This window comes from Salmo trutta, unplaced genomic scaffold (genome assembly GCF_901001165.1).
Source record: "Salmo trutta unplaced genomic scaffold, fSalTru1.1, whole genome shotgun sequence".
In the NCBI taxonomy this organism is placed as follows: domain Eukaryota; kingdom Metazoa; phylum Chordata; class Actinopteri; order Salmoniformes; family Salmonidae; genus Salmo; species Salmo trutta.
In genome coordinates this window covers 11748065-11761478 of record NW_021822911.1, presented here as the reverse complement: position 1 = coordinate 11761478, position 13414 = coordinate 11748065, and positions in this window count along the sequence as shown.

The window sequence follows — 13414 nt, the reverse complement described above, 5'->3', positions numbered from 1 at the left end:
AAGGGGTCTGAATACTTTCCTAATGCACTGTATTGTTACACCATGTAGGAGCAGTATAGACCTAGTCTGTTCATTATATACATCTACATGATGTATTGTTACACCATGTAGGAGCAGTATAGACCTAGTCTGCTCATTATATACATCTACATGATGTAATGTTACACCATGTAGGAGCAGTATAGACCTACAGTAGCTGGCTACTTATTTATATGTTGTTCGACTGAATGAAACTGCCTTAAATGTGCTGTAGTAAACATTTTTTATTCTCACTAATCAATCACCACATTCCTGTCTTTGTATGTCTCAATATAATAGTATTATTTCATTAAATCCATGTAAAATACTCTTTGTCTGAATATAAAATCTGATCCTCAACTGCGTTTCCCTCCAGTCAGCAGACGGCGATGTGCGTCTTTCAGGCGATGCTGCAGCGTGACGTATAATCTAGTGGACGGTTCTTCATAAACAGCTCGTCAACCACCTCGGTAGCTTGCTAGCCAACATAGCCGAAAGATTCAAGATATTTATACGCTTTCGGTCTATATTAGCTACTGTGTTTTAGACACACTTCTGTCGTATCTACTTGTTAACCTATTTAATATTACGTTATTGTTTATTAGTCAGCTATAGTAGCTGGCTGGTTAAGTTAGCGTTTAGCCTGGTCGCTAATGATAGCTAGCTAGCTAACATCCCCGAACATGAGCTCCCTAAACTACTCCCCTCCTGTTAAAGAAGAGGAGGTCTGCTGGACGGAGAAAGAAGCTCTGGGACTGAACATTGTCGTGAAAGAGGAGAAGGAAGAGGAGGATGTTACAGTAAAACAAGAAGTAGAGGGTAAAGCTGTTACAGTGAAAGAAGAAGAGAAAGACGTTTCAGTGAAAGAAGAGGAAGACGTGTTCAGAGTGAAAGAGGAGGAGGATGTTACAGTAAAAGAGGAAGAGGAGGATGCTGTTTTTGGAGTGAAGAAGGAAGGAGAGATTACTGTCACATTTAAAGATGAAGAGGAGGAGACAGGAGATCTGATTAACACCAGTAAGTACCGCCTTCAATTAGTTTTTAACTTTGGATATTCGGAGTTGGCTCGTCAATACCTCTTCAACGGAGGGCCCTGGGATGATGACTGATATGTCTAGAATCAGACGACGTAGAGAACAAGCTACCCCTTGTTTTCTCCGTTCCGTTTCCAAAAAGTGACTTAACATATATATTTGAGGAGGGTCTATCTGCTGACCGCAGACTGGGGGGCCACGGCATGTAGTGATTTTAATGTAGTGATGTTTTACTACACACCGTGACCCCCAATAGAGCCATGTGAGAGTTGGGTTGGCTACACCAAAGATTATGGATATACTGACAAGATGTCTCTCCGTCCTAACAAGGGGAGTCGTTGTCCACAAAGCGGCACTGTGGGTTGTCTATCTCCCACCTATCCTGTCTTTGGATTGGTGGATACATCTTATTATTGTAATCTATTGTTTATATTCTATGAGGGTTGTTGACGTCAACCGCCTGTATTCAATGGAGAGAGATGCTAAGCTACTAGCATGAATATGCATAGCAATCTGGAGACAACTCCTATAGTGTTTTATCAAAGTTGTCGGTATGTCACGTGTCCACATAACAACTTAATCATTACGAAACTTCTGTTGGATCAAGTAAACCTCACGTAGCAAATAAGCCATTCATTTTGTTGTTGACCAAATTCAACACTTTCCACATTGGGTTGATAATTGTTTCCACTTGGATACAACCAACTGTAACCTACTGGCATGACCTAGAGAGATACAACCTACTGTAGCCTACTGGCATGACCTAGAGAGTTACAACCTACTGTAACCTACTGGCATGACCTAGAGAGTTACAACATACTGTAACCTAATGACATGTCCTAGAGAGTTACAACCAACTGTAACCTACTGGCATGACCTAGAGAGATACAACCTACTGTAACCTACTGGCATGACCTAGAGAGTTACAACCTACTGGCATGACCTAGAGAGTTACAACCTACTGTAACCTACTGGCATGACCTAGAGTTACAACCTACTGTAGCCTACTGGCATGACCTAGAGAGTTACAACCTACTGTAACCTACTGGCATGACCTAGAGAGTTACAACCTACTGTAACCTACTAGCATGACCTAGAGAGTTACAACCTACTGTAACCTACTGGCATGACCTAGAGAGTTACAACTTACTGTAACCTACTGGCATGACCTAGAGAGTTACAACCTACTGTAACCTACTGGCATGACCTAGAGAGATACAACCTACTGTAACCTACTGGCATGACCTAGAGAGATACAACCTACTGTAGCCTACTGGCATGACCTAGATAGTTACAACCTACTGTAACCTACTGGCATGTCCTAGAGATTTACAACCTTCTGTAACCTACTGGCATGACCTAGAGAGATACAACCTACTGTAACCTACTGGCATGACCTAGAGAGATACAACCTACTGTAGCCTACTGGCATGACCTAGATAGTTACAACCTACTGTAGCCTACTGGCATGACCTAGAGAGATACAACCTACTGTAACCTACTGGCATGACCTAGAGACACAACCTACTGTAACCTACTGGCATGACCTAGAGAGTTACAACCTACTGTAACCTACTGGCACAACCTAGAGTTACAACCTACTGTAGCCTACTGGCATGACCTAGAGAGATAAAACCACTTGGATACAACCTACTGTAGTCTACTGGCATGACCTAGAGAGAAACAACCTACTGTAACCTACTGGCATGACCTAGAGAAATACAACCTACTGTAACCTACTGGCTTGACCTAGAGAGATACAACCTACTGTAACCTACTGGCATGACCTAGAGAGTTACAACCTACTGGCATGACCTAGAGAGTTACAACCTACTGTAGCCTGCTGGCATGACCTAGAGAGTTATGACCTAGAGAGATACAACCTACTGTAGCCTACTGACATGACCTAGAGAGTTACAACCTACTGTAACCTACTGGCATGACCTAGAGAGTTACAACCTACTGGCATGACCTCGAGAGATACAACCTACTGTAACCTACTGGCATGACCTAGAGAGATACAATCTACTGTAACCTACTGGCATGACCTAGAGAGATACAACCTACTGTAGCCTACTGGCATGACCTAGAGAGTTATGACCTAGAGAGATACAACCTACTGTAACCTACTGGCATGACCTAGAGAGATACAACCTACTGTAACCTACTGGCATGACCTAGAGAGATACAACCTACTGTAGCCTACTGGTATGACCTAGAGAGATACAACCTACTGTAGCCTACTGGCATGTCCTACAGAAATACAACCACTGGTATGCAAGCATTTCTAAACTTTCTTCTGACTTTTATGGGGTATTGTGATGTCATTATGGGGTATTGTGATGTCATTATGAGGTATTGTCTGAAGATTGATCCTTAAAAAAAAGTAATCAATTTCAGAATAAGGCTGTAACGTAACGTAACAAAATGTGTAAAAAGGGAAGGGGTCTGAATGCACTATGTTCTAGGGCTGTCCCAAATAAAAATAAAAAATTGTATTTTCTTTCTACCAATTGATTGGTTGAAATGTTATGACGTGTATTTGTTCATATAGACACACCCCATGTATTTAATAAAATCAACTGTATGTGCAGAACTTGAACTGAACTGATGCTTCAAGCGTTTGATTAAATAATTAACACACACAAATGACTTGAGGAAGCCAGAGGTCAATATAACCAGAAGAAAATAACCAATTCCCCACCTGCTGCTGGCCTTTGTAAATTCTGACGTTATGCTCCTGAAGTTTCCGGTAAAATAGGCAAACTTTTTCCATTTCCGTTTGAAGTGCCAATTTATCTTACCATTTCTACCGATCTGCGTGCCAGTTATGAACGAGTTACGACACCTGTTTGGCTCCGCCACTTCCTGGGTCGGTGAAGTGAGATATTACATTTAAGGAATAAATCCAAGCCTCACGCTCATCACCTGTGTTGAACGCGGGGCTTCCAGTGAGGTGTGGATTTAATAGAATGTTGTACCTAGTTTCCCTCCTTCAGGGAACAGTAGTTATAGTCATAACGTGTGGATTTAATAGCATGTTGTACCTAGTTTACCTCCTTCAGGGAACAGTAGTTATAGTCATAACGTTAAGCTTGTCATATTATGAACTTTAACTTAAATACTGGATCTTGCTGTCGGACAGTTTTTTGTATTCAGATCTCTGAAATGCTCTCTAACTACGTAACATTTATTGTCTCCTTATGTTACACTGGGAAAACAGTTTTCATGGGCACAGAAATCCTAAATCATTTCAGTTTACTAAATCCAATGGTTCTAACCGAGAGTCACCTTAACTTTATTGACAACACCCAAATGGATACTGTCATTAATGCGGTTCTTCAATAATTACACATAATACTTAATACTGTAGCTGTTTAGTTACAGTCACATGTTCAACTATCATCAGCTGATCCAGGAAATCATTTTCTGCATGCCAGTCAAATGTAGTTCTTCATTCATTACTCTGGTAAAGACAGTTATGCTGTTCTCCACGTTGGATCCATCATCCCAAACAAATCGATATTTATAATGTGTTATTGTCTACTTGATTTACAGTAGGGTCTCGTTAGTCCGTTTGGAAACTGAGATACTTAGCTCATAATGTGTAGAGAACTGTTCCTTGGTGGATAGGCTATTGTACAACACACAGAGCTATTTTCCTTTATTCAGGACATTTAGAATGACAACACATTACAGAGTAGCCTAGTGGGATTATTCACAAAATTATCTGGTGATCAGGTTATGAAATGTCATGACAAAGACATTTTAGTCTCCTTGTTTCACCCAAAATATTAAATGATTTATAGTCCTAGGTCTATGTTGTTGTTAGGTGAAGTTATGGGTCCTACAGTAGGTCTATGTTATTGTTAGGTGAAGTTATGGGTCCTACAGTAGGTCTATGTTGTTGTTAGGTGAAGTTATGGGTCCTACAGTAGGTCTATGTTATTGTTAGGTGTAGTTATGGGTCCTACAGTAGGTCTATGTTATTGTTAGGTGAAGTTATGGGTCCTACAGTAGGTCTATGTTGTTGTTATGGGTCCTACAGTAGGTCTATGTTATTGTTAGGTGAAGTTATGGGTCCTACAGTAGGTCTATGTTAGGTGAAGTTATGGGTCCTACAGTAGGTCTGTGTTGTTGTTAGTTGAAGTTATGGGTCCTACAGTAGGTCTATGTTGTTGTTATGGGTCCTACAGTAGGTCTATGTTATTGTTAGGTGAAGTTATGGGTCCTACAGTAGGTCTATGTTGTTTGGTGAAGTTATGGGTCCTACAGTAGGTCTGTGTTGTTGTTAGTTGAAGTTATGGGTCCTACAGTAGGTCTGTGTTATTGTTAGGTGAAGTTATGGGTCCTACAGTAGGTCTGTGTTATTGTTAGGTGAAGTTATGGGTCCTACAGTAGGTCTATGTTGTTGTTAGGTGAAGTTATGGGTCCTACAGTAGGTCTATGTTGTTGTTAGGTGAAGTTATGGGTCCTACAGTAGGTCTATGTTGTTGTTAGGTGAAGTTATGGGTCCTACAGTAGGTCTATGTTATTGTTAGGTGAGATTATAGACCATTTTGGCATACACTTAGTGGACAAAACCTCATTGTTAGGCTGATGTCAGGCTGATGGAAACCTAGCCAATGATCATTTTACTGGTTGAAGTCGTTTTTAAATATAAAGTAGTACATTTTCGACAATAACACAAACATTATATTAAATCAGGACATTCAAACGAGCCTTACAATTATAATCCAAAGTAGTGTCAAATGATAATAATAATCATAATCAACCTGGAAATGGAGGCTTTATTTGCTGTCAGCCTATGAGAACTCCCCTGAGTTTTCCCCCACGGTGGTGAATTAGTGAATAGACACGGAGCTTAATGTGAGTTTCCTTGAGTAGCATCCTGATCTAGTGCTGTAATATTCAGAATACATTGTGAAAACTAATCTTTGCTCACCATTTTTTAAATATATATATTTTTTTTTCACCCCTTTTTTCTCCCCAATTGGTACTTACAGTCTTGTTTCATCGCTGCAACTCCCATACGGACTCTGGAGAGGCGAAGGTCGAGAGCCATGCGTAATCCGAAACACAACCCAGCGCTGCTTCTTGACACAATGCCCATCCAACCCGGAAGCCAGCAGCACCAATGTGTCGGAGGAAACACCGTACACTTGGCGACCTGGTCAGCGTGCACAGCGCCCGGCCCGCCACAGGAGACGCTAATGCGCGATGAGACAAGAATATTCCTGCCGGCCAAACCCTCCCCTAACCCAGACGACGGTGGGCCAATTGTGCGTCGCCCCATGGGCCTCCCGGTCGCGGCCGGCTGCAACAGAGCTTGGACTCGAACCCAGAATCTCTAATGGCACAGCTTAGGCCACTTGCTCACCATTTTTGCTCCAGGTTGATATACTACATCCATAACTAGCGGTTTCTGCATTAGCAGGGAGGTGTTTCTGCAATCAAATTGTGTGTGCATCGCCCTTGTCGCAATTTTAGCAAACACAGAAAGGTGCCTATATTTGAGAACAAAAGTCGCCTAGCACACTGCTTAGGAGTTCACCTTTTACTTATTTCTAGTTACTACTAATGTGAAAACAAGACTAAATATGACTATTGTTGCTCACTTGACTGTCTTAAGACAATTGTCAAGTAATTTTAACATACATTACAAACGTCAATTGTTGTACAGTATCATGGCTACGCTGTTTGCATCACCTTTTTCAGTGGATTTCTGCTGTTGTGAGCCTTTATCTATCTGACTTGTTCACACAGGAGAGAGACGTGACTATCATGGATCCTCTGGGGAGCCTCAACATCATGATGCTAACGAGGCAGAGACAAGTCTGTCCAGATTCTATCACCTCAAGAAACACCAGCAGAGACCCACAGGGAAGAAATATATCTGCTGCTCTGACTGTGGAATAAGTTGCAAATCTTCATCAGAATTTAAAATACACCAGCGAGTACACACAGGAGAGAAATCTCACCACTGTTTTGATTGTGGGAAGAGTTACTTAAGATTAAAATCACTAAAAGTACACCTGAGAATTCACACTGGAGAGAAACCTTACAGCTGTGATCAATGTGGGAAGAGTTTTACTACATCTAGCTATCTGATTATACACCAGAGAACACATACAGGAGAGAAACCGTACAGCTGTACTCAATGTGGGAAGAGTTTTACTCAGTCAAGCAACCTGTTATCACACCAGAGGACACACACAGGAGAGAAATCTTTTAGTTGCAATCAATGTGTGAAAAGTTTTATTACATCTAGTGAACTGACTGTACACCAGAGAACACACACAGGAGAGAAACCTTATTGCTGTGATCAATGTGGGAAGACTTATATTTCATCTTGCCATCTGACTAGACACCAGCGAGTACACACAGGAGAGAAGCCATTCCACTGTTCAGATTGTGGAAAAAGATTCTCATCTTCACAGAATATGAAGAAGCACCAGAAAACACACACAGGAGAGAAACCTTATAGCTGTAATCAATGTGGGAAGAGTTTTACTCGGCCAGACAGCCTAAAATTACACCAGAGAACACACACAGGAGAGAAACCTTATAGCTGTAACCAATGTGGGAATAGTTTTTCTACATCTAGAGTTCTCACTAAACACCAGATAACTCATACAGGAGAGAAACCATACAGCTGTACTCAATGTGGGAAGAGTTTTTCTACGTCTAGCTATCTCACTATACACCAGAGAACACACACAGGAGAGAAATAATATAGCTGTAGTCAATGTGGGATAAGATTTGCTTGGCTAACCAGCCTAGTATCACATCAGAGAACACACACAGGAGAGAAACCTCCTAGCTGTGATCAATGTGGGAAGAGATACTCTGATAAAAGATCTCTGATTAAACATCAGAAAATACATGAAGGAGTTGTTTCATGATATCAATGAATTAATGTCACAATGTAGAATGTTTTACCATTGTAGTAGGAGTATTTTAATGATGTCACAATGTAGAACCCTAAACGTTTGTCCCCTGTTCTATTGATTTCAACATGATATGGATATTAGCCTCAGGGGGAAAATCCAGGCTCTGAAATGGAAGAGTACTATTTATGAGATTTAACAAAAAGTGACTAACAAAAAAAGAGCTGTGTTACACTTACCACGTTGGTGACACACTTGAATCAAAATGCAACACTTCAAAATGTAGCGAGCTGCTTTCTACAAATTGTCCTCTAACCAGTGATGTACACATTATTCCCAGATTCCATGTGGTTTTTGAGCTGTTCGTTTTAACAGGACGTGCAACTTCATCTCCCTCCTGTCACACAAATTAATTTAGCATGATATCGATGAATAAGTGTTGTGTTCCTTTGTTTAGCGACCCCTAAATTTAAATGCATCACTCCAAAATGTAGCTGAATGTCTTCTGCAGGTTGTCCTCTAACCAGTGAGGTGAAATATATATCTCCCATTTCCATGTGTTTTTGTTTAGTTGATAGTTTCAACATCACGTACAACCTGATTTTCCCCCTAATCGATATCAGTGATTTATTGCTACTTGTCAAAACAACAGCGTTTTTGGTGCTTCTGCAGTTTATAAGGAGCTTGTTTTAAAAAATACAAGTAATATGATTATTGTGGCAGATGTTTGTGTACATAGCACATGTTATGTTTAGGTTTTCAATTTATCACAAACTGTTTCTGCATATTGGTTATTGATTTGGACACGTTAAAACTTTGTTTTGACATTGGGGCTGTCCCACCTAGCAAAATGTCATTGAAAAGACGTCGAAAATAAGACTATGCAATCAAATATTTCATATTTACAATTCATGTAACATTTAGTAATGATAATTATTTATGTAACCAACTGACAGTTTTTTGGTACAATTATATTGACATTGTTGCCCTGCTTTTAGAATATCAGGGTTCATTCTCAGATGTGCCAAACCAAATGTACTAGAGCATGACATTGGGGACTGGGCCCCGATCCAACAACATTCCTATCTAGTGAACCCTGAAAAGAGAGAGAAGCTCTGCAGTGAGGTGGAAAGTTACTACGGATATTGCAGGAGTTTCCTCTTGAAATCAGACATGTCTGTGGTAAGGACAACTTGGTTGCTGATTGTCTCAAGGGTGGGCAGTCAAAAAGACTTGTGTTGTGCATTTAACCAGTGCTTAAAGCATGGATCACAATTTATTTTGACTGCACGTTTTTCCGTATTGGAGATGTGGTTTGTTTGGGCTCGTTCCAAGGGGACGAGAGTTCTAGAAGCTAGTGAGTTTTAGGAAGACGAGAGTTCTAGAAGCTAGTGAGTTTTAGGAAGACGAGAGTTCTAGAAGCTAGTGGGTTTTAGGATTCTATGGAAAGAAAATGGATCTTAAAAATTATGCAATTATTATTTAGAAATACGTGTTTTTAATTGTTGACAGCCAGTAGACACCATGTTTATATTGTAGAAGGTGAAGCATTGTGAAGCAGTAAGTGAAATGGAAGTTGTAGAGATCTGAATGATCGGCTATGAAAAGCCAACTGACATTTACTCCTGAGGTGCTGACCTGTTGCACCCTCGACAACCACTATGATTATTATTATTTGACCCTGCTGGTCATCTATGAACATTTGAACATCTTGGCCATGTTCTGTTATAATCTCCACCCGGCGCAGCCAGAAGAGGACTGGCCACCCCTCAGAGCCTGGTTCCTCTCTAGGTTTCTTCCTAGGTTCTGGTCTTTCTAGGGAGTTTTTCCTAGCCACCGTGCTTCTACCCCTGCATTGCTTGCTGTTTGGGGTTTTAGGCTGGGTTTCTGTACAGCACTCTGTGACATCAGCTGATGTAAGAAGGGCTTCATAAATACATTTGATTGATTGACTGTACAACTGAACGCATTCAACTGAAATGTGCCTTGGGTACATATTGGTGTCACCTCGTTAGTCAGTATGTGTTACACCTGTGCTGGCTTGTCCATCTCGTTAGTGGGAAGGTGTTTCACCTGAGCTGGTCCAGGTTCTATTTAAGAGTGTCTGGCCCAGTGCTCCAGTTGTCTTGATACATGTGGAGAGTCAACACCTTTAGTTGCTCCACCTTTTTGGTTTACTTCCTGTCTTTAAGTTTGGTGTGGGTTTTTCTTTTGTTTTCCTCTTGGGCAGATTTAGTGGGTCTCATGGTGGGTGTCTTTTAGGTCCCAGTTGTTGTTACTAGTCAACTTTCAGTGGACACCCCCATAGTGTCTTTCAGAGCCCTCCTAAAACCCCACCTGTTTAGTTTTTGTTGTTGTCAGTGACTCTTTGTTTGTTCCCTCTTCTGTTTAAGGGACATTTCTGATTTTCTTGCTCGGGAATGTAACAAACAATGTAGTAAAACAAGCTGATATTTTGGGTTGGATGTTGCATCCAATTGTTAATATTTTAATCAATGGCATTTCCTTAGAATGTTCACTAGTCTTTGAATTGTTAGTCTTCTGTTTTTTATCATATATTTGTTTATTTTCATTTATTTGGTTTTTCCTGTGAACCCATTGTGTTGCATCCATGTCTGAAATGTGCTGTTTAAATAAAGCTTGATTTGAACATATTGTGAAACAAATGAACCCAATGACCGACCAATCAACAAACTCTTGTCAAACCAATGAACAAATCTGTGCAAAAGTAACACATATCTTGGTCCATCTTAGTATAAATTCAGTATTTCTTCCACTATCTCAAAATAGTGCATGATATGTACGTTTAGTATCACTTTTCAACCAACCCAGTTAATTTGTTGAAAATGAAATGTTTACATCAAAGGATTCAACTACTGAAAACGGAAACAAACAAATGGATCAACCAGATCAATCCCACTTTTCCAGCCTGCTGAAGGCGTGGTGGAGTGGTAAACACCACCCCCGGCTCTACCAGGGGCTTGAGGTGGTCTCCCACAGCTCTGCTTATGTCATGTTCTGTGGCCTTGCTGTTCCATTTATTGACTGCCCCTGTAACACAGAAACACATTTAGTCATATTATATAAAACACTCAAAGTAATGGATATGGAGCATCTATGGCCTCAGTTACACCTGGCACCTAAATGTGACTTCTGTCATCTGATCACTCCAAGCTGCATTAGGTTCAGATCTACCAGGATGGGCCTTTGGCACAGTCAGGCCACTGAATATGCATAAAAAATTTAAAGAGATGGGGTGAATGAGGGGAAAAGTACATTTGACACAAATGACCTTCATAATATCAAAGAACAAATGTGTGTGTCTGAGGGGAAATTAACTTTCATACAGCCAAAAGGGGTGAGAAATTACACCAATATCAGTGGACAATTTGCACTAATGCATCACCTCCCTTTTGCTTACGTGATGAACCACTAAGGGGACATAAATATTTACCATCTAAACCATGTGTGACCTCTCACCTCTCTGGCTGTAGAAGTGTTCTTCCTAACCAGTCCCTCAACAGCTCTCTGACTGAGCTCCACCCTCACTGGGTCTTCAGAGGAGAGGAAGGCTGAGGAGGGATGGAAAGATGAATGGATCAGTCAGTCAATAAAGTGTAGAGCTGCTGTCTATGCTGTCTGACAAAATCACTATTTTAGTAGTTTATTAAAGTAAATTAGGCTTTATGACTGCTGAATACCATCTATCAATCACTTAGATCATGTATTTTCAGGTAGAGATACATCCTTGGGACGTCCCTAGCCCATTGAAGTTGACATTTAAAATGGTTAAGGTAGGGGTTAAGGTTAGGGTTTAGGGTAGAGATGTCCCAAGGATCCCAGATAGCATTGATCATCATACATTCTTCTGTCTCATTTACATAGCAAGTGTAAAATAAACAGACAAGACAAGTAGGCATAATGGATTATGGTCATTGTAGTTAATTAGGACACGGTTGATTGGCTATCAGACAAGGTTCATTACACTGCTAGCTGGTAGGACGGCTTTGCTGGATTATACTATAGCTGAGATCCCAATACCCATGTAAACATAGCTTACTGACAGATCAATGAGGTTAGATCCCAATACCCATGTAAACATAGCTTACTGACAGATCAATGAGGTCAGATCCCAATACCCATGTAAACATAGCTTACTGACAGATCAATGAGGTCAGATCCCAATACCCATGTTGACATAGCTTACTGACAGATCAATGAGGTTAGATCCCAATACCCATGTAGACATAGCTTACTGACAGATCAATGAGGTCAGATCCCAATACCCATGTAGACATAGCTTACTGACAGATCAATGAGGTCAGATCCCAATACCCATGTAGACATAGCTTACTGACAGATCAATGAGGTTGGATCCCAATACCCATGTAGACATAGCTTACTGACAGATCAATGAGGTTAGATCCCAATACCCATGTAGACATAGCTTACTGACAGATCAATGAGGTTAGATCCCAATACCCATGTAGACATAGCTTACTGACAGATCAATGAGGTCAGATCCCAATACCCATGTAGACATAGCTTACTGACAGATCAATGAGGTCAGATCCCAATACCCATGTAGACATAGCTTACTGACAGATCAATGAGGTTGGATCCCAATACCCATGTAGACATAGCTTACTGACAGATCAATGAGGTCAGATCCCAATACCCATGTAGACATAGCTTACTGACATATCAATGAGGTCAGATCCCAATACCCATGTAGACATAGCTTACTGACAGATCAATGAGGTTAGATCCCAATACCCATGTTGACATAGCTTACTGACAGATCAATGAGGTTAGATCCCAATACCCATGTAAACATAGCTTACTGACAGATCAATGAGGTCAGATCCCAATACCCATGTAGACATAGCTTACTGACAGATCAATGAGGTCAGATCCCAATACCCATGTAGACATAGCTTACTGACAGATCAAGGAGGTCAGATCCCAATACCCATGTAAACATAGCTTACTGACAGATCAATGAGGTCAGATCCCAATACCCATGTAGACATAGCTTACTGACAGATCAATGAGGTTAGATCCCAATACCCATGTAGACATAGCTTACTGACAGATCAATGAGGTCAGATCCCAATACCCATGTAGACATAGCTTACTGACAGATCAATGAGGTTGGATCCCAATACCCATGTAGACATAGCTTACTGACAGATCAATGAGGTTAGATCCCAATACCCATGTATTGCGAACAGGTTGATTATAGCGGTAGTTGTTTCGATAGTGAAGTACTTTACAGTTATTTTGACTGTGGTGGTTATTGGAGTCGTGGTTTCCTGGAAGAAACCGTTGTTGTGCATCATCTTTCAACGCTCCAATATCTGATAATGACCAAACCTGTAGAGGCTATTTGGGAATTAAACTTTTATTAACCTGAAAGCATTGCTTCATAGTATTACCATCTGTTGGGTTGGTAGAATGTGTAAAGACCCA